Source organism: Amblyomma americanum, chromosome 9 (assembly GCF_052857255.1).
Source record: "Amblyomma americanum isolate KBUSLIRL-KWMA chromosome 9, ASM5285725v1, whole genome shotgun sequence".
Classification (NCBI taxonomy): domain Eukaryota; kingdom Metazoa; phylum Arthropoda; class Arachnida; order Ixodida; family Ixodidae; genus Amblyomma; species Amblyomma americanum.
Window position 1 is genome coordinate 30,375,859 of NC_135505.1, and position 18,670 is coordinate 30,394,528.

Here is an 18,670-nt window from a genome sequence, read left to right on the forward strand (position 1 = left end):
TAAATTTATTGTATGGGAAAGGAAATGCCGCAATATCCGTCTCGCATCTCGGCGGACACCTGCACCGCGCCGTAATGGAAGGGATAAAGGAGGGAATTTATGGCAGGTAGTTACTGCTGGTCTGGATCATGAGAACGAAATGACTAGCAGATTAAGAATGGGATGGAGCACATATAGTAAGTTATCTCAGATCATGAATGGCAGTTTACCAATATCTCTGAATAGAAAATATACAACAGGTGTATCTTACTGTTACTCGCCTATGTGATAGAAACGTGGCGGCTAACAAAGAAGGTTCAGCTCAAGTTAAGGACAACGCAGCGAGCTACAGAAAAAAAATGTGTCACGGTAAGAGATCGGAGCCTACAGAGTGGGTGCGGGAACAAATTCGGGTTAATGACATCCTTGTAGAAACCAAGGGAAAGAAATAGGCTTGGGAGGGCACGTAATGCGAAGGCAAGATAACCGATGATTCTTACGGTAACATAGTTCATTAAAAAAAAAGGCAAGCATAGATGGGGGCTACAGAAAGTTAGGTGGGCGGATGAAATTAAGAAGTTTCTGGGAATACGGTAGCGGCAACTGCCAAAGGACAGGGTTAATTGAAGAGACATGGGAGAGGCTTTTGCCCTGCAGTGGGCGTAATCAGGCTGATTATTATGATGCAGTTGCCATTCCTAATAAATTTCCGCCGTTTTGTTTACGGTTTTCTTGTTCTTAAGTACGGAAGTAAAGCTCGATTCAAGTTTTTTTTTTTAACCTGTCAGAAATTGATGCTTTACGCTGTGGTTGGTCGTAGATACACTCTGTGACGTTAGTTGTTGTCATGATGTCTTGTTCGCTAACTGATGTTTGTTTGATGTCGTTGCTTTTAACCTTAAATGAAATACTTGCGCACGTGTCACTGATAGCATTCTGCTGTCGCTATCAGAGACGCTTCGGGTGATGAACTCGTAAAAATAATAGAGAGTTACCACTGGTGTTCAGTTTGACAATTCGTTATTTGGCGTCTCAGTAAAAATTATCACTCGCGCGGCGCCGCGATTAAATTCATTGCTCCCTCTGAACAGAGTATCAAACCTACATTTTATAGCACGGTTTCCACTAGCTTTTGGAATGTGTTTGCTCTTATTAGCTGTATTTGCGTTCCACGTCTTAAAATGGTACCTTATAGCTTAAAGTTTTTCGTTGGTAACTTGAATGTAGTTTCTTTTTTGTGGCCGAGAGCACTTGCCTAAGTTGCCCTATCCACTGTACTAAGAGCCACTCTTGTTTTTGGCCCGCTTCGCTAAACTTGGAAGACGATAGTTCTAAAAAGAAATGTGTGAAAAGTAACTGCGTTTCACTTGCGTATAAAATTCATTGCGCGGCACGACTTCGAGGAGCTGGAAGATGACAGAGTCCTGCTGCTATCACAATCATACATACCACAATGCACCACTGTGGAACTGGGCGCTGTTTAAAACAGAGTTCACTTGCCAGCCGCCGCAGTGCGTCTATTATTACGGTTCACACCTGTTGACCCGAAAGACGCTGGTTCAGTCAAGGGCAATAAGGGCATAGTTAGATCGAAGGAAATGATGGAGGGCGGTTTAGGGTTCACCGTAGAAACTGGCCGCCCAACTGCTGCAGCTATTTCTCGCTGCGGCATGCAAACTATAGCGAGGCGCCCTACCCTCGGCACTATTCGTGGCATCTTCAGCACACACTGCTTAGATGCATAGCTGTACATAACCCTGGTCTAGCGTAATATCAAACTATCCAAAATTTCATTGGCTGTCGCCGTGCCTATATCGGCGTTAGCGCGTTCATGCTCTCTCATCTTGCTAGCTGCCTGAAAACGGTCCACTTCGTGCTTTTTTATCGCTTCATGATGTCGTATAATCAATTACTAGGCTGCTTGGCACGAAATTCGCCGAACTGTAGCCCGTGGTTTGCGCCCTTGATGATATTCCTACACGAGCAAGGCCATTTTACAGTATTCTTTCTTCTTGATACTAGCCTGTGCACAAAATCAAGTGCCATACCTGCCATATCAGAGTCACTTGGTAAAGATCACATCAAGAGTGCCCGGGGAGCACGCGGCAACAGCTCAGTGGCTTCGCAGAATATCGCAAAGAGCCATCTTTTATAAGCCAACCGGTATCCTTCATCAGCTTATACCATTGGACTTGTTGCATCTCTGGCCAGATGGTTCCTTGTTTGCATAATAATGCCGCCGCCGCATCCAATGGTTTTTGTGCTCAGCTGCTGGCCCAGAAAACCTGGGTTAGATCCCGGCCGCGGCGGTCGTATTTTGGTGTATGCGAAATGCTATACTCACGTGTTCTGTCCGATGCCAGCGCACGTCACAGAACTACATGAGTCAGAAATTATCCGCTGCCCTCCACGGCGGCATCCACAACCTGAGTCGCTTCGGTGCGGCATCCATAGCCTGAGTCGGTTTGGGAGATTCAATATCATAAAACCAAAATAAGCTTTTTTAAAGAGTAAGTTTTTTATTCCAATGGATGCTATACATAGCGCTTCTCGCTAATAAGTAGACATTAAGCCCTTAGTTTGAATTGCATCAACCTGTCTTCCTTGCTCATGAGACGACCAGCTCTTACGCACCTGCACTAGATCTCCAGCGGAACGTGGGCGAAACAGGAAGCCAGACACTAACTTGCGAGAGCACAGCGACACACGCTGTCCTAGAATATGAGAAATGAACCTGCGAACGATGCCACAGGATTTGAAAATTTATTGTCCAATCTTTACAATCACCACAAACCCACGTTTTCTCTGCTTTTCCGAATCTTCATTTATTTCGATCACAGGCTTTGAGGCCGACCTGCAAAAGCGCTCGAACGGTCTGAAGCCACGCAACTTAAACGCTTTTTGGAGATAAGCAAACCGGAACGTGTTTTCTGCGCCCGCGTGAGCCGCGGCCAGCATAGAAAAGTCGCGAAACAGTCAAGTGAGCGCACTCGCCGGCTAGATACAAGCGAAAAAACAAGGTGAGTAGCCAAATCGAGCTGCGCTCCAGCTATCGTCAGCCACCGCAAACATACCGAAGTATTATCTCGGCAACAGCGCGCAACACTTCACGGCGCTGGCGTCAGTCCAAGCCGCTCCCGGCCACGCTTTCCGTCATTCATGTTAAGCCTGCTGTCGACTGTACTTGCTGGCATCGGTAGCTGCCGCATTCAAGCCGGAGCAACGCAAGGCTATTCTTTTGCATTGTTTGGGGTGGAGGGCCAGCGTGTTTACCAGACATTACATGCAAGGACCAGCGCCGCAGCACTCGCCGATGACAAGTCTGTCGTGGCCCCTCTTCACGAATACGACTCTGCACTCGCCGCATTACGGCGCCAGTTTTCGATGTCGCGCAACGTTATTGTCGAGCGTCATCGCTTTCATTGTCCGTCCGTCCGTCCATCCATCCATCCGTTCATCCATCCGTCCGTCCGTCCGTCCGTCCGTCCGTCCGTCCGTCCGTCCGTCCGTCCGTCCGTCCATCCATCCATCCATCCATCCATCCATCCATCCATCCATCCATCCATCCATCCAGTGTATGTGTAAATAAACAGTTTTTTGTGCATCGGGACGGCTGGAGTCTGACTTCTACCTTCGAAGAGAGTTCGTCACTTTTATCGGTTAACAGAAAGCAAAAAATAGGCATTCCTCCTAGAGATCTTCAATCGCACCTGGCACACGAAGGGCCGCTCACCCGAGTGCGTCCGCTCGTGTCCGGTGACAGACTCTGGGCGAGAAAAGATGAAAGAAGGTGGACATGTGGCACACTATGAGCATGGCAGCCTCATTGCCGACACAACGGAGGAAGGGTGAAATAACTCGTACAAACACCATATGCGTCCGTTCAACTATGCATGGCAGCGTTTACATGGCTCAGACAGAGTAGCGACCACTGTGATGAGCCTGTAGACTGAAAGTTTGATCAGCGTTGTCAACACATCTTTTTTGTTACCTTAACTGTCAGAAAAAATAGGACACAAGCTGGGCCTTATGGGTAGACGCGATAGAGTAATGGCTTAATTGACATATATGCAGAATGTCATTTCCTGCTTTACATTAATAGACCACTGGGATCTATTCCAAGGCGCTTCTGGCGCTTTGGTGCAGCGATTAAGCGATCCGCCACTGCCCTGCAATGGCAGGTGCTCTCAGCGGTGTGCCTTGTGCGACTCGGATTGCTCTTCTCGAGCGACCAAACATTAATTTAACGGTCTCCTGCCACGGTAGGCAGTTCGCTCACAATCAGGTAGGCAGGTTTTGATGACGCTGCAAGGTCACCTGAGAACTCGGTGGCCTTAGTGTCTCCAAGGTTGCTCCCTGAGCACCACCAGCCACAGTCATGCTCGTTTTTCACTGACAAAGCGGACAACGTTGACGCTCGCTTTTATCGGTAACTGTGCCTTGAGCGCAGCCGCGTTAAAACTGACAAAATAAGGCCCCCAGATTGCGCTTGGGTTATATGCACTGGCGTTTGGAAACCGCCGAAATACGTCGAGTGCCCACGTTCTTTGTCAGACACCGGAATTCGCAGTGACGGGAAAACTGAACATGCGAATACTCTCGTCGCAGAATTCGACGATTCTTTTCTATGCGCAGCGATGCTGGCGACACATCTCTGTGTCGCAGCTGGTGCTTAGGGCGCTTCTTCACCACTTCCGGTTCTGCGCTCGGAAATTTCCTGCTTTTCATCGGCCCGGTCGGCTCGTGCCACTCGATACGTCTCCATAACAATATGAAACATTTACGTCCAGAAAAGCCGGTCTGTGTGCAACTCCATCGCAGCCATATGGAGCTCCGCTTCACTTTTTTCCTTCTAAAGGAAGACGGTACGCATCACAGCTAATGCGTGGAATACAACTGAACGGATCCTGTTGTAACTGTAGATTTGCGCCTTCAGTGAACAAAATATTAAGCTATCATACTCCTCCCTTTATTTAGAGAAAGGCAATGCTCATAAACGCTTATTATTTCGGATGTGTTTATATATAGCCGTGTGGCCAAAGAGCGCCAAGCGTTCGCTGATGTTCGATTCTGCCTAATGCCACTAGCGACCTACACGAAATGTCAATAGTGAACCGCAAGGCGTAGTCAAGGTCGGCTTACTTGTTCTCGCTGGAGTAATTGCAGTAATAGCAGCTGTGCCTCTTCTGTGGCCTCTGTGGGTACGCGCTGCGCCGGTGGTCTTTCAAAAGCTCAGGCGCAAAGAACGGGTAACCGCATGTGTCGCAGGAGAAGGCAGTGGGTGAAGTGGGCGAACAGTTTCTATCTTCGCAGAGCAAAGCCACCAGAGAAAGAATATTTTCCTGACTCAAAATATTTTACTGTGTTTCCATACAGCTGCACTCCTAATCGCCAGTCACCACAAGCACACGACACGTGAGAGGAGGCGCGCAATTGTGACCGCAGTTTCCTCATGCATTTTTTATACTTTGCGATATTGCTCGTATCAGTTGTTACCATCCCTGCACACGTATAACACGTATACTAAAAACTGTAACATTAGATTGCCGAGATACCTCGCCATATCTGTAGTTTCCTCTTTGTAACTTTCGTTTTTTTCACTCGGAGTTAAAGAATTTTTTTCTCGGCATGAACTACTACTGTTGTTTTATATGTAATCTATCTCATCGTCACGCTCGCGCTCCCTGCTGTAACGGATCGGTGCTTCAATATGCTGCAGTTTTAAAACTAAAGTAAATGAAATACTTATTACACAATGTGTGACCTTTCCTTAGCGGATATTACTTTTATAATGGCAAGGTAAGTGATTTATGGAAATAAGACGGCTGAAGGCTCATAGGTTTCAGACTATTGGCATATGGCCTAAAAATGCTCAGGAATATTTGATCTCAGTTACCGAGCAAGTAGAAAGATGACGAGCACGCTATGTGGCATTAAACCACTGGGACATGAGCATTATTATGTTTTTGGTCAACTTAAACTTCAACGTGCGCACCACTGGTTTTATAAGCGCATAACTAATTAGAATTACTGTACGTACCTCCCTTTTTCTTATCTCTGCTTTCGGACTCAAAACCAAAATTAACCATTCATTTTAAATTTCAATGCCCACATTTGTAAAAGAGTCGACTGAGTGGCGAGCGCTCTAAGCTATAATAATCGCAAACAACTTTAGTTTTCATCTCTATTTATTACTTTGCTCTAATCCCAGCTAACAAAGGGTCCAGAATATTTTAAGTCGATATGGATGGATCAACTTTTCTTTTTATCGGCAAAATAGGAAGAGTTTTCCAATAATAAATGTATTTAATAATGGGTGAAGCGCTGGCACGCCGCAGGGTGACGGCGCAGACGCAGGCGTTGACGGTCGACAAAACACTGATGTGAAACGAAAATTATTTTGTTAACCTGTTCCCGCAAGCTGCAGAAACAAACCGGTGGGGATAGCAGCATGAGTGCTCCGTCGAAGATGAGAATGCTGGTCGCTCTCAGCCGCGTTCATTTTAAAAACTACAGCGAACTGTTGAGATGAGAAGCAGCAAACATCAAATGTCTGCTGGCGATAAAGAGAAAGCATAGCATACATTTTGTTGCGGCAGTATCTGACCAGAAGGTCTTCGGTTTAGATTTACTCCACGATCTCCCGTGGCATCTAAGATTAATATATTTTGCTTTCGAAAAGAAAAGCTTTCGAAAACTTCAGTCAGTGTGGAAAGTTTCACTATGTCGTATACTCAATCCTGGTAATTCCTTGCAGCATTGTAAAGGATATAAGCGTGCAGAAGGTGATGCTCTGGAGCTATGCAATATAAAATAAGAAAAAATGTCTACTCTATCGCAGAACGCTGACATGTACAAGTGGCACATATAGTGGCACTGGTAGGCTACTATGTGCGCAAAACAAAACCAGTTTATGCGCTTTGATGTTGCTATTCATTACAATTGTCCAAAATCAATGACAATAATGATTGTCCAAAATCAATGACAATAATGAACAGCGTTCTGATTTATTTCCTGAGTCCTAGAAACGGCCCCATGAAAACAATATAATTTAGACTTCTTTTCAGGCGTGATCCTCATCATCAGCCTAGCTACGCCTACTGCAGGACAAAGAGGTCCCCTATATATCACCAGTTACCCTGTCCTGTACCAACCAGAGCCACTTCATCCCTACAAAACATCCTAATCTCATCCGGCCACGCAAATGTCGTCCGCCCCCTACTGCGCCTGGCTGCTCATGCAGTATAGTCCTTTACCCTCAATTACCCTTGGTTATCCCTTTGTGGCAGAACGGGACACATACATCCTAATTTGTTTTAAACAGTAAAGAGCTCGTTAGAGGAAGTGGCCCGCAGCAGCCCCGCTTTAGCTGCGTTGCCACCTTTTTTGCAATTCCAATGCTATGTTTGAAAATGTTTTCAGCCGCGTCCACTAGGTGAGAAAGCGAGTGCAGACCTTGAAGCTTCGTCCTTGATTTGGATTTAGTTGCAGCTTTTTCGATATATTGTTACGCCATAGCGAGCCGATGATAACAGGATGACATGACTGATGAGGATGGCATAATCTAATGCCAGCGGTCCTAGTAGGAGTGCTCTCGTCGCGTCACTGTCGTCTTCTTGTCCGTGACATCCCGAAGCCGCTGAGCGATCGTCCAGATCGCGAACTAGAAGGGTGTTGACGACGTGAAGCACGGCATGACGATAGGCGTGAAGGAATGGTTGATCGGAGAAAGGAACAAGGTGAAGACCTTGCATGCACGGTGGATGAGTGGCTGGTCAGGTGACCGCTGGCTCACTAAGCATCCGGCCCAGAGGTCAACTGGAGCCGACGGCAGTGGACCATGAACGCACCGAACGGCATGCTCTGAGTCCTGGCGCGTAAGCGGCTTCTCGGGTTTGTGGTGTCATAGCGTCTCGTCGAAGCGGCGCAGTCAATTCGCCGTGTCTTCTGGTCAGGGCGCGGGACAGGGCTGGGGTGAACAGCGAGTTTTGTTCTGGTGTGGCGGGTTGAGGCACGGCCGGCTGGTGCGGACACGAATACACGGCCGACGACTACGGCAGGCCGAGGACACCGAAGCTAGGATGAGATTGATCATGTCGTCCCGCAGATCACCAAATGCTACATGGAGGTCAGCCGAAGAATGAGACATGATGACAGAGGGCAATGAGATGACTTCAATGGCCGCCTGTCTAGCGTGAGCGCTTCGTCCCGCTGTGTTGCCAGCTTCGTTTTCTTCGTAACACATCGTGACGAACTGCACCCGACGCAATGTCCGATCCTTCCGACCCGAGACACTGCCCACATGTGAGGCACCGCCGGCCTGCCTGTGCCGGTCGGCGCATCCAATGGCCTCGGCTATCAGCCCCTGAAAACTCGGAAGCTTCGTGGACCAGGAATCATTTGCCGTCTCTTTCATCGTGGCGGCCAGCACTTCACCAATCTGCGCTTTCTGTTGTACTGTACTCTCAAGCCCGCCATGGCTCCACTTCACGATCGGGATGCTCGTTCTGTGGACGCGGGTAGTGTCGCGAAGACAAAGCTAGCAGTGGTGCTGGACGGAGCGCTCGCGCTAGGCTGGAAGCCATTAAAATTATCTCATTGTCATCGGTCATCACGTGTTATTCTTCGGCTGGCCACCATGTAACAATATGCTATCTGACAAGAAACACGATCAAAATGCCTGATAACTTTTTTAAAGACCAGTCCACATTATTTTCAAATGAGCGTACATGTTCAACAAAAACTATAAATATACCTTGAAAATGTCTCTGGCCTTTATAAAAGCCAGCGGAAAAAAGATAAACATGCAGCGGATGGAGGTCGTACACGAGCACACTAGTGGCCAATTATGAGTAAAGAAAAAGCAGAAAGGATCCTCGTACAGGGTACCGTAAACGTGACAGATTGTGAACGAACTACTTACAAAGCGCAGTACGGGGAAAGAAGATGTATTTAAATTTTCGCACAATGGTGGATAATAGCGGGAACAGCAAAAGGATGCGCACCCACATTGCAATAGGTAGAGGGTAGAAATATTTGTTTACAAAGTGCAGTTTTAAATCATGTTTAAAACACTTTTAAATCAGATTTGAACACATTAAGTCGGGTAGACCTAGACCTGTTAAGAATATCAGATATGATGAAATCAAGCATTTGTTAACCGTACTTGCAGACACCGGTACGGACGTCCTGGGGATACCACATCGCTCGACAAGCGGAGCGGAGACTCGTCCAAGCACGTGCTCAAGAATGCCGTCGAAACATCCAGAACCTGGAAACTGAGGCCTCTCTTGGCCGGTGACAGCTGGAACACAGCATTCAAGGTGATTTCACTGACGTTCAACTACACGCGAACTTTACTGCCAGCTTGACGGAGCACCAGTGCACGACGTCTCAGCAAATGAAACTTCAAGCTTTACGGCCGTGTGGAACCAGGGATGTCCAGCAAGACGTGGTCAACTTGTCCTCCTAACAGCCCTCAACCGCCGAGGCATCCGTCCTATCCCGCGGTCTGAACTTCAGCACCGGTCGTGCACCGGATAAGAGGGAAGTAATTTGCTCTGTGGAACAAGCTGTGAACCGGTTGCCGTCGGCAGTCCGGAACGAAGCACGCACCCGCGCCATTGGCGTGCTTTCAAAATGGCGGAAAGACACGACAAGGCTTTCAGTTCTCGAGCAACAAGCCATCAGGAATCCACGCTGCAACCGTAGTATTGTTGTTCTACCTGCCGACGAAGGCAACGCCACTGTGCTGCTAGACAAGACAGACACGAGGAAAAAATGTGTGGCCTGCTTAAGGACCGAACAACATATACCGCCCTGCCGCGCTACCCTACTGGAGTGCTTCAAAGGAAGCTACAGGAGCTTCTGGCAGATATCTTCAAGGTCGTGCCTCCGGACAGGAAGAGGTTATACTATCAACTAGTGTGCACAAACGGCTCCGCGGCTGCTATTTATGGGCTACCCAAGATCCACAAACCAGGCGTTCCGTTGCGGCCTATCATGGATTTCAGCATGTCACCACTTTACAGCCTTTCCAATTACCTGCACAGTGTATTAGGCCCCTTGGCCGGAAAAACCGCAACATATGTGGGAAATTCCTGCGACTTTGTTGAAAACGTACGCAACGTACAACTGGACGAAGAAGATATAATGGAGTCTGTCGACGTCACGTCACTGTTCACCAGCGTGCCGGTCAGCCTGGCCGTCTCTAAGTGCAAAGAAGAGAAGAAAGGGAATTTTAATGAAAGAAAGGCGGAGAGGTCGGCCGGTGGTAACAGGGCCCTGGCCTGCTACTCCACACAGGGGAAAGGGAAGAGGAGGAAAAGGAAAGTGTGAATGAAGGCTGATGATGGCATAATACAATGAGTTTCACGGGTGATGTCTATGCACACGCACACACACACACACAACACTGGCTGGCGATCGCATCGCGGTTACTGGACACACATAAAACTCAAAACTGGTGTCTGCAACACAACACCGACACATGTCATTAACCATGTAGGTTGTGCACAGGCGGTCACAAACGAGTATCCAGGCCTGTTTCACACAAAAAGTTGAGCAGGGCTTTTGTCACACACCACCAATCAGAACGTCTCGTCCTTGCGCCCAGAAGAGTTTCCTCAGAGAGAGGGCGAGAGTCCAGGTTTTTCACGGTCGCCTCCAATGTTGTTCTTTCAGAAGTATACTTCGGGCACGCGCAAAGAAAGTGTCCAATAGTCTCTGGTGTGTTGCACTGTGCGCAATTTGGGTTACTTTCGATGCTGATCTTGTGAAGATAGTGTTTGGTGTAGGCAACGCCAAGCCGTAGCCGGTGGAGTAAAGTCCCATGACGTCGCACCACCACAGATGGGAAATGTAATCGTGAGCCTGCGTCAAGGTTACACACGCGGTCCTGTTGATGACTCGGATCATGCCAGTGCGACTGCATTGCCGCCTGCATTAAATGCGCCAACAAGGCTCCAATGTCTGATCTTGAAAAGGCTATCTCAATGAAAGCACCATCACTATGTGCCATCCGAGCCTCGGCGTCAGCACGCTCGTTTCCCGCTATGCCGCAATGGCTCGGTATCCATTGAAACTTTATGATATGGCCGCGGTGGAAAGCCTCGGCTAACAAAAGCACAATCTGTTGAACCAGCTGCTCGCATGCTCTTGGTTTTAGATAAGTTTGTACGACCTGTAATGCCGATCTCGAGTCGCAGAATATAGTCCATTGCTGCGCTGGCTGGTGACCAATATAAAGGACGGCTTCTCGTATGGCTGCCAATTCGGTTGCCGTAGAGGACGTTTTGTGCATGAGCCTGAAACGGTGACATGAGGCATTTCCTGGCACTATCACCGCTGCAGCTGAAGAAGTGGTCGTAACGGATCCGTCCACGAAAACATGCTGGGTGTTAGTATACATAGATGTAATGTAGGACAGCGCCAGCTGTTTCAGTCCGACTGTTGGAATGTGCGTTTTCTTTGTTATCCCTGGGATTGTTGTCCGTATAGATGGTTTTGGTACTGCCCAAAGTGGCACCTCCGCAATCTGGTGTGGCGCGTAGTTCGAAGGCAGCGCATGGGGTGGTGACGAAGGCAGGGGGTGGTGACGATGCCTGGTCAGATGCCGCAAATGCACACGAAGTGGCTCCTGTTGAAAATAAATTCGTGCTGGGCAGGCGCGGGCCTCATAAAATGTGCCCCATGTAGAAGTTTTACATGGCAAACCCAAGCATACTCTTAAAGCACGAGCCTGCGCGCTTTCAAGCACACGCAGGCCTGATAGTCTGACCCCCGAGAGAACGGGTGCACTGTATCTGAGAAGGCCGACTACCAGCGCCTGGTACACGTGTAGTAAAGATCGCTCAGAGGGACCCCAACATTTTCCTGCCATACACCGCACAATGCTTGCAAAGCTGTCGAGCTTTTTCTTGAGCACAGAAATGTGCTTCGTCCAGGACAGGTCACGGTCTATCGTAACACCTAAGAATTTGTGATGTGTTACGTATGGAACAATTTGCCCGTCGATTGTGACCGGATACCACGCCATTATCTTGCGTGTGAAAGCCAACGTTACGCTTTTAGTTGGCGAAAGTTCAAGCCCCTGACGGCGCAAGTACGCAGACGTAATGGACACCGAACGCTGCAATCTTGCTTGCACTTGGGGACGCGTGACACTTGATGTCCAGATGCAAATATCGTCTGCGTAGGCGGATATTGAAACAGTCTTCGGTAGTTGTTTGAAAAGGCCAATGAGCACGAGATTGAACAACGTTGGACTGAGCACTCCTCCTTGAGGAACACCACAAGCAACATGATGATCTGCTGTGTCACCTTCAAGAGTCTCCATGTAGACTGTCCGGTTTGTCAAATAGCTTGCAATCCAATTGTGTAGACGTCCGCCTATACCACATTCTTCGAGTGCATTTAGTACTGCATCATGCTGAACATTATCGAATGCGCCCTTTATGTCGAGGAAAAGAGCAGCAGTCAACCTGTGACGGCGTTTTTCATGTTCTACCGTTGACACGAGATCAATTACACTGTCGATGGCAGACCGGCCTTTGCGGAAACCCGTCATTGTGGAAGGGTATAGCCCATGTTTTTCAAGGAACCATTCTAGACGGGTTAGCACCATACGCTCCATCGTCTTGCCAATACAACTTGCCAGAGCTACTGGTCTGTAGGATGTTAATGTGAGTGGCGATTTTCCTGGTTTGAGCAAGGCCACAATGCGGCTTCTTTTCCACTGCTGTGGTACAGTGGCAGAGGCCCAAGAGTGGTTGAACAATGTTAAGAGGGCTTCCATTACCTGTGGGCCTAGATGACGAAGCGCATTGTATGTTATTCCATCAGGTCCTGGGGATGAAGGATGCGTGCAAGCAGAAAGAGCTGCTTTCAGTTCTTGAATTGTGAAGGGGATGTCCAGTCGATCGTCCATCGTGGGGGGAGCACATCGATGCTGCCGAGGTAAAGAAGCGCTTCCGGCAATTCTCGAGCAGAAATCCTCCGCCACCTCTAGTTCTTGCCGTCTATCATGAAGTGCCAATGCACGGAAAGGGTGTTTCTGCTGGGGAAATGTCGGCAGTGCTCGAACAACGTGCCAGATTGTGGAGATTGGTTTGCGGGGATCCAATCTGCTGCAAAATGACCGCCACCGTTGTTTGCCTAGGTTCTCCAAATAGCGCTGTATTTGCTTCTGGGCACGTCGAGAGGCCCGGAGATCCGAGACATCCTTTGTCCTCCGGTATTTTCTTTCTGCGCGCCGACGAATCGCCCGAAGCTGCGCGTAGATCACATCCACTGGTGCTGTGGAATTTGGCGCTGAGATATTGCGTGTTGCATCGTGCATGGCCGAAATAATACGCTGTTCCACATCTGTTGGATCAGCGAGTTTCCCACAGGTTTTTTCTAGAACAATGCGGAAAGCACTCCAGTCGGTGCAACGTATTTTGGCATTTGGAAGACGGTGAAACCACCGTAGCGGCACATACGTCGGTATGTGGTCACTTCCATAACTTTCAATATCAGCACACCACGTTGCGAACGATGACAGGCGCCTGGATACAAATGCAAGGTCCAGGCAGCTGCTGTAGGTAGTCCCGCGTAGAAATGTCGGCGTGCCATCATTGAGCAAAACGAGACCTGCATTGTTCATGAACGTGGCGATATCCCGTCCTCGAACGTTCGTAACGGCGCTTCCCCAGCCGTGGTGATGCGCATTGAAATCTCCTACTATTATATGGGGTTCCGAAACGCTGTCAAGTAGCGATTGTAGTCGTAGGGCATCAAATCGACCCCTTGGTGGTATGTAGCCACCTATAATAGAGATTGTGCGCCCATTCAAAGTCACAGTGATTGCTACATACTCGTTGCTACTGCCCCCAGGAATTTGATGCCGAACGTAAGTGAGGTCACGACGGACGCATAGTAGTACCTTGCTCAAATGCCCAGCCGCTTCAGAGAGGAAACTTTCATAACCGGACAGTCGAAAAGGAGATGTGATATTAGGCTCACATATTACAAGCACCGGAAATCGGTATTTGAAGATCCTCTGCCTGAGATCTGCTAGGCGGCCTCGCAGACCTCGAGCATTCCATTGTAATACTGCCGATCGAGAGATTCTCTCCTGCAGGGAGGGTGCTGACGACGGTAGAGCCATAATTTTGACTGCTATTAAAGGGTGGCAAGCACCGGTTCAATAGCGTCTAAAATTTGGACAGCAGCCTTAGCAATTGGCGTGTCCACTCCAGCAATTATCAGCCGTAAGGTGCCTAGCAGCTGTTTCAGCATCGCCCTGATTTGATCATCTGTTGTCGACACAGCCGGCGGACGCACAGGCGGACGTGTCACAGAGCTTACAGTACGCGATGGTAGAAGTGGCCACTCTGCGGGGTCCTCCTGGGGGGTTGTCAGTCTTGGCTCTTGCGGAGCTGGAGGCAGTGGCTTTTGCGCGGCAGAGCGGTCTCGGTCCTCCTGATGTGTTGACACGTCATTTACTGAGCTCAATTTCTTCTGCCGACTTCGTGTCCTCCTCCTGGAGCGACGTACTGCGATTGCTGCTTCTCGGTGAGTAGAATGGTCTCTCACCATTTTCTTCAAGACCTTCATCTCTGTTTTCACCTTCGGACATTCCCTAGATGTTGCCTCATGAGGACCTTTGCAGTTGGCACAAACTGGAGACTCAATCGTACATGTAGGTCCATCGTGCACGCCATCACAACGCGGACATGTTTTCGTGCTCGTACAGGCAGCACTTACATGTCCAATCTTCTGGCATTTTCGGCACTGCACCGGTCGGGGCACATAAGGACGCACTGGGTGCCTCACAAAACCCACTTTCACATGCGATGGTAAAGTAGTACCCTCAAACACTAGTTTGACACATCGTGATTTGCCGAAACGATGGATGTCAGTTATGCGAACAGAACTGGATAGCAGTTGCACCAAGTCCATATCCTTGATCTGTATGTCCACGTCAGAAATCACACCAGCAGTAGTGTTAAGTCCATGAGCGAAGAACGAGCGGACTCGTATGTTGCCAAGGACAGACACGGTCTTCAACTTATCCAGGGTTGCCCGGCTAGAGACATCAACAGAGAGGATATTCCTTCTTGCGTTAATACGCACTTCTTTGACTTGGCCCGGAACCAGTCGTTCAAGAAGAAGAGTCAAAGTCTGCCTGTTGATGGAGTTGAGATTCTCTTCCTCAACAGGCATGTATGAAATTGTGTAAGTGAGAGATTGCTCACTTACATTGGCCTCGTTGGTTGTTTTCTTGCTCACACTGGATTGGTGAGGCATCTTCGCTGGCACAATGGACTTGTTAGCCCGCTTCGTACACACACTGGGCCCACACTCAGTCGGGGTTTTGGAAAGCTTCCTCTTCAGGCGCCGACTCACAATCTCGGTGTAGCCTCCGTCGAACTCCATGTCATCCGAGTCAGAGAAACTGGACGATCCCGGGAGCTCTGAGGGGAGATCCATACTGCACCCAGGCTGATCTGTGCAGTTCACACTGCTAGCCACAGAAGGCAGCAGAGGCGGCGGGTCATCCGCCATCGCCTGGGACGGCGAGGTTGCCTTGAAGGCTACAGAAGCACAAAGTATTTCAAAAAAACAGGAGCTCGATCAAGAGATGCTGCCGTTCGCAGCGCTCTTCTTCTTCTTCTTCGTATTGGTATAAGTGCAAAGAGCTTTCGCAGAAGGACACCGCTCTCGCTGAACGCAGACCGTTTGACGTCCCAGAGCTTTTTAATTTACTCCGGTTCTGCCTCAGCAATACGTATTTTACATATTGCTCGAAGTTTTATTCGCAGACACAGGGCACTGCCATGGGCGCCTCCATTTCCGTAACCACAGCAAATATTGTAATGAAAGCATTAAAAACGGAAGCCTTCAGTAAATTCACACCGCAACCCAAGCCTTTTTACCGCTACATATATGATTGTTTTTGCATCCTACCCAAAGAGGACGTCTCCCGGTTACTGCAACAATCGAATTCATTCGAGCAGAGGCTACAGTTCACGGTCGAATGTGAACAAGGCATCCTGCCGTTCCTCGACGTATTGGTATTACGCAAGGGCGATGGACTCTCCTTCAAAGTATACCGGCAATCAACGCACACAGGAAAGTACTTAGACTTTAATTCGAATCACCCGACTGCCCACAAAAGATCCGTTGTGTCATCTTTGGTGACGCGGGTGACACGAATCTGCAAAGAAAAGGAGATTTGCAAGCCAAGCTTCAAATGGTACGCCAAGAACTTTCGTCTAAAGGTTATTCCGACCATTTTGTGAAATGGATCCAAAAACATATTTTGCAACCGAGCTCTTCCAGTCGTAAGGTTTTCACCGTCACTGCTGGAATTCGGTATGTACGTGGTATAAGCGAACCTTTATCGCGTATTTTCGCGAAGTATAACCTACGCATCGGACACGTGCCTTCCAGCAAACTTCAAAGTATGCTTGGTGAATGTCGAGGACCCCCTGCCAGATAACCGCTTTCCCGGCGTTGTCTACCGAATCCCGTGCGGTGATTGTAACCAGGTTTATATAGGCGAAACCGGAAAATTCCCCAGAATATTGGAAGAGTATCAGCGCGATGTTGATAACTACAAAGTGGCTTCCAATGCGATTCCCGAGCACGTGCACGAAAAAACGCATGATATCGCCTGGGACAACGCCGCAATTCTATCCAAAGAGCGGAACCTCACGACACGCCTTTTGCTTGAGTCATCATTCATCCAGACGACACCTGATACTATGAACCGGAAGGAAGGGACGATGCCACCCGTGTACATAGTCATTACGTCATATTCTGCGTATTTAAGTTTCGACCACTGCCATTTTAGCCTCAGTGTGAACAAGGAACCCGTACGAGTTCCGAAACGTCAAATTGTTTTTACTTTGTCTTGGTCAGTGACTAATCTTTTGCTTCTATCGAAGCCTGATATTTCAAATTCTACTCAATATCGAACGCACAAATTAATCTCTTGAAAATTTTATGTAAATGTAAGGGAACGTCCAGTAGTAGATAGGCCGGCAATTTCAGGAATCGCAGGTCGTTACATATATAAGGAAAGGCCGCGCAGCACCCATCCTAAGGTCGGATCTCCTAAAGACGCCCTTTCTTCACTGTTTTGCGCGCGGAGCTGTGCCGACTGCGTGGCATTCGGCACATTCTAGCATCTCTTGCATTGTTATACTGCGTTGAGGGGTGGACGTGGGGAGAGCCTACGGGGGGTACTTAGTCGAAGTATGTGCAGTGCACCCCCCTTAATCTGGTGGCCTGCTCGCCCTCTCATTTCCGTTGGACACGGCTTTTTAGCTGATAATCCGAAGTGGGATCAGTATTCTGTTCCCTGCTGGCAGGCTGTCTGGGGTGGGCAGGTAGAGCACGCGAACAGTTTAATCGCTCAGGCGCCATCTCAAGTCGCTCTAGAAGCAGAACTTTGCACGTATGTTCGCATGCTGTCAAAAGCAACACACGGCTTCCGCTGTACGGTGGTCGTTCGCACGTGACCATGATGCAGATTGAAAGCAATGTATACAAATTTCGCCTCCAGTGCAGCGTCGCCGGTGAAAATCGCCGCCTGTGCCGGCGAACTGATGGCGCTGTGTTATTGAGCTCAGTTTGCAAGATGTTACACAGCGCGCATATTTTTTACCACACCGGCCGTTCTCAGATCACTTGCGAAGAACCATGAAAAAGATGCGTGTAAAGTTGTAGCGCATGGTCACTGTTTCACTCGCCGAGAAATACTTCCACCACGGAAGTGATAAGCACTCGCTTGCGGTTTAAAGCTATAAAAGGCCGTGCCCAATGAATAAGCCAGTGTGAAGAGGCCAGCATATTATGGACCGCGTATCCCTACCGCATGTATCCCTAGAACAGGCACGCTGGGTCAGTCTGCGCTGAGGAGCCGTTATGTCACAGTTTACGTGATCTAATTTTCCTCAACACAGTACATATGGCATACGGCATTCCTACAGGCGGCTGAGCGTCCACTACGGCACTGGGTTTGAACAATGATTTTCAATCGCCTCGAATTCCTCCCGTACCACCGAAGAAAATATCAGGCCTTCAATCTGTTGTTCATTGCACGTTTTTCTTTATCTCGATCATGTGGACTTTGCAACCAAGGCACTTCTTCCCCGCCTTTTTTATTTGTAAGTGTCCATACTGCTGCGCCTTTCTTGCTAGTCACTGAATTGGGTTCGTGTTTTTCCGGGGAACCTTTGTCAAAGCGCACTTGCATGGCGTGTCAGATCCTTGAAGCTACATAAGACCCTTCCACAGTGCATCCTATACAGAGGGTGCCGGCGGCCAGGCATCACACTCGCGTTCCTCGGGGCTTCGGTGTGCTGGGAGAATCTCTTGAAGTGCTGCATGCGCGTTGGCATGGGCTCTCTGCCCCGCGTGCTTCAACAGGTGTTTCTCGAAGATGCGCTTCTGGGCAAAGCTTTTTCCGCATTAGGGGCACAAGAACAGCTTTGGCGCGAGGCCAGAAATGTGCTGCTCTGGGCGGTGACGCCGCAGGCTGAAAGGTTGGCTGAAGCAGCGTCCGCAGGTGGCGCACTTGTACGGCTTCCCTCTTGAGTGGACCGCCTGGTGTTGCGTGAGATGATGCCGCTGTGGGAAACCCTTTCCGCACACCTGGCACACGAAGGGCCGCTCGCCGGTGTGGGTGCGCTCGTGCCTG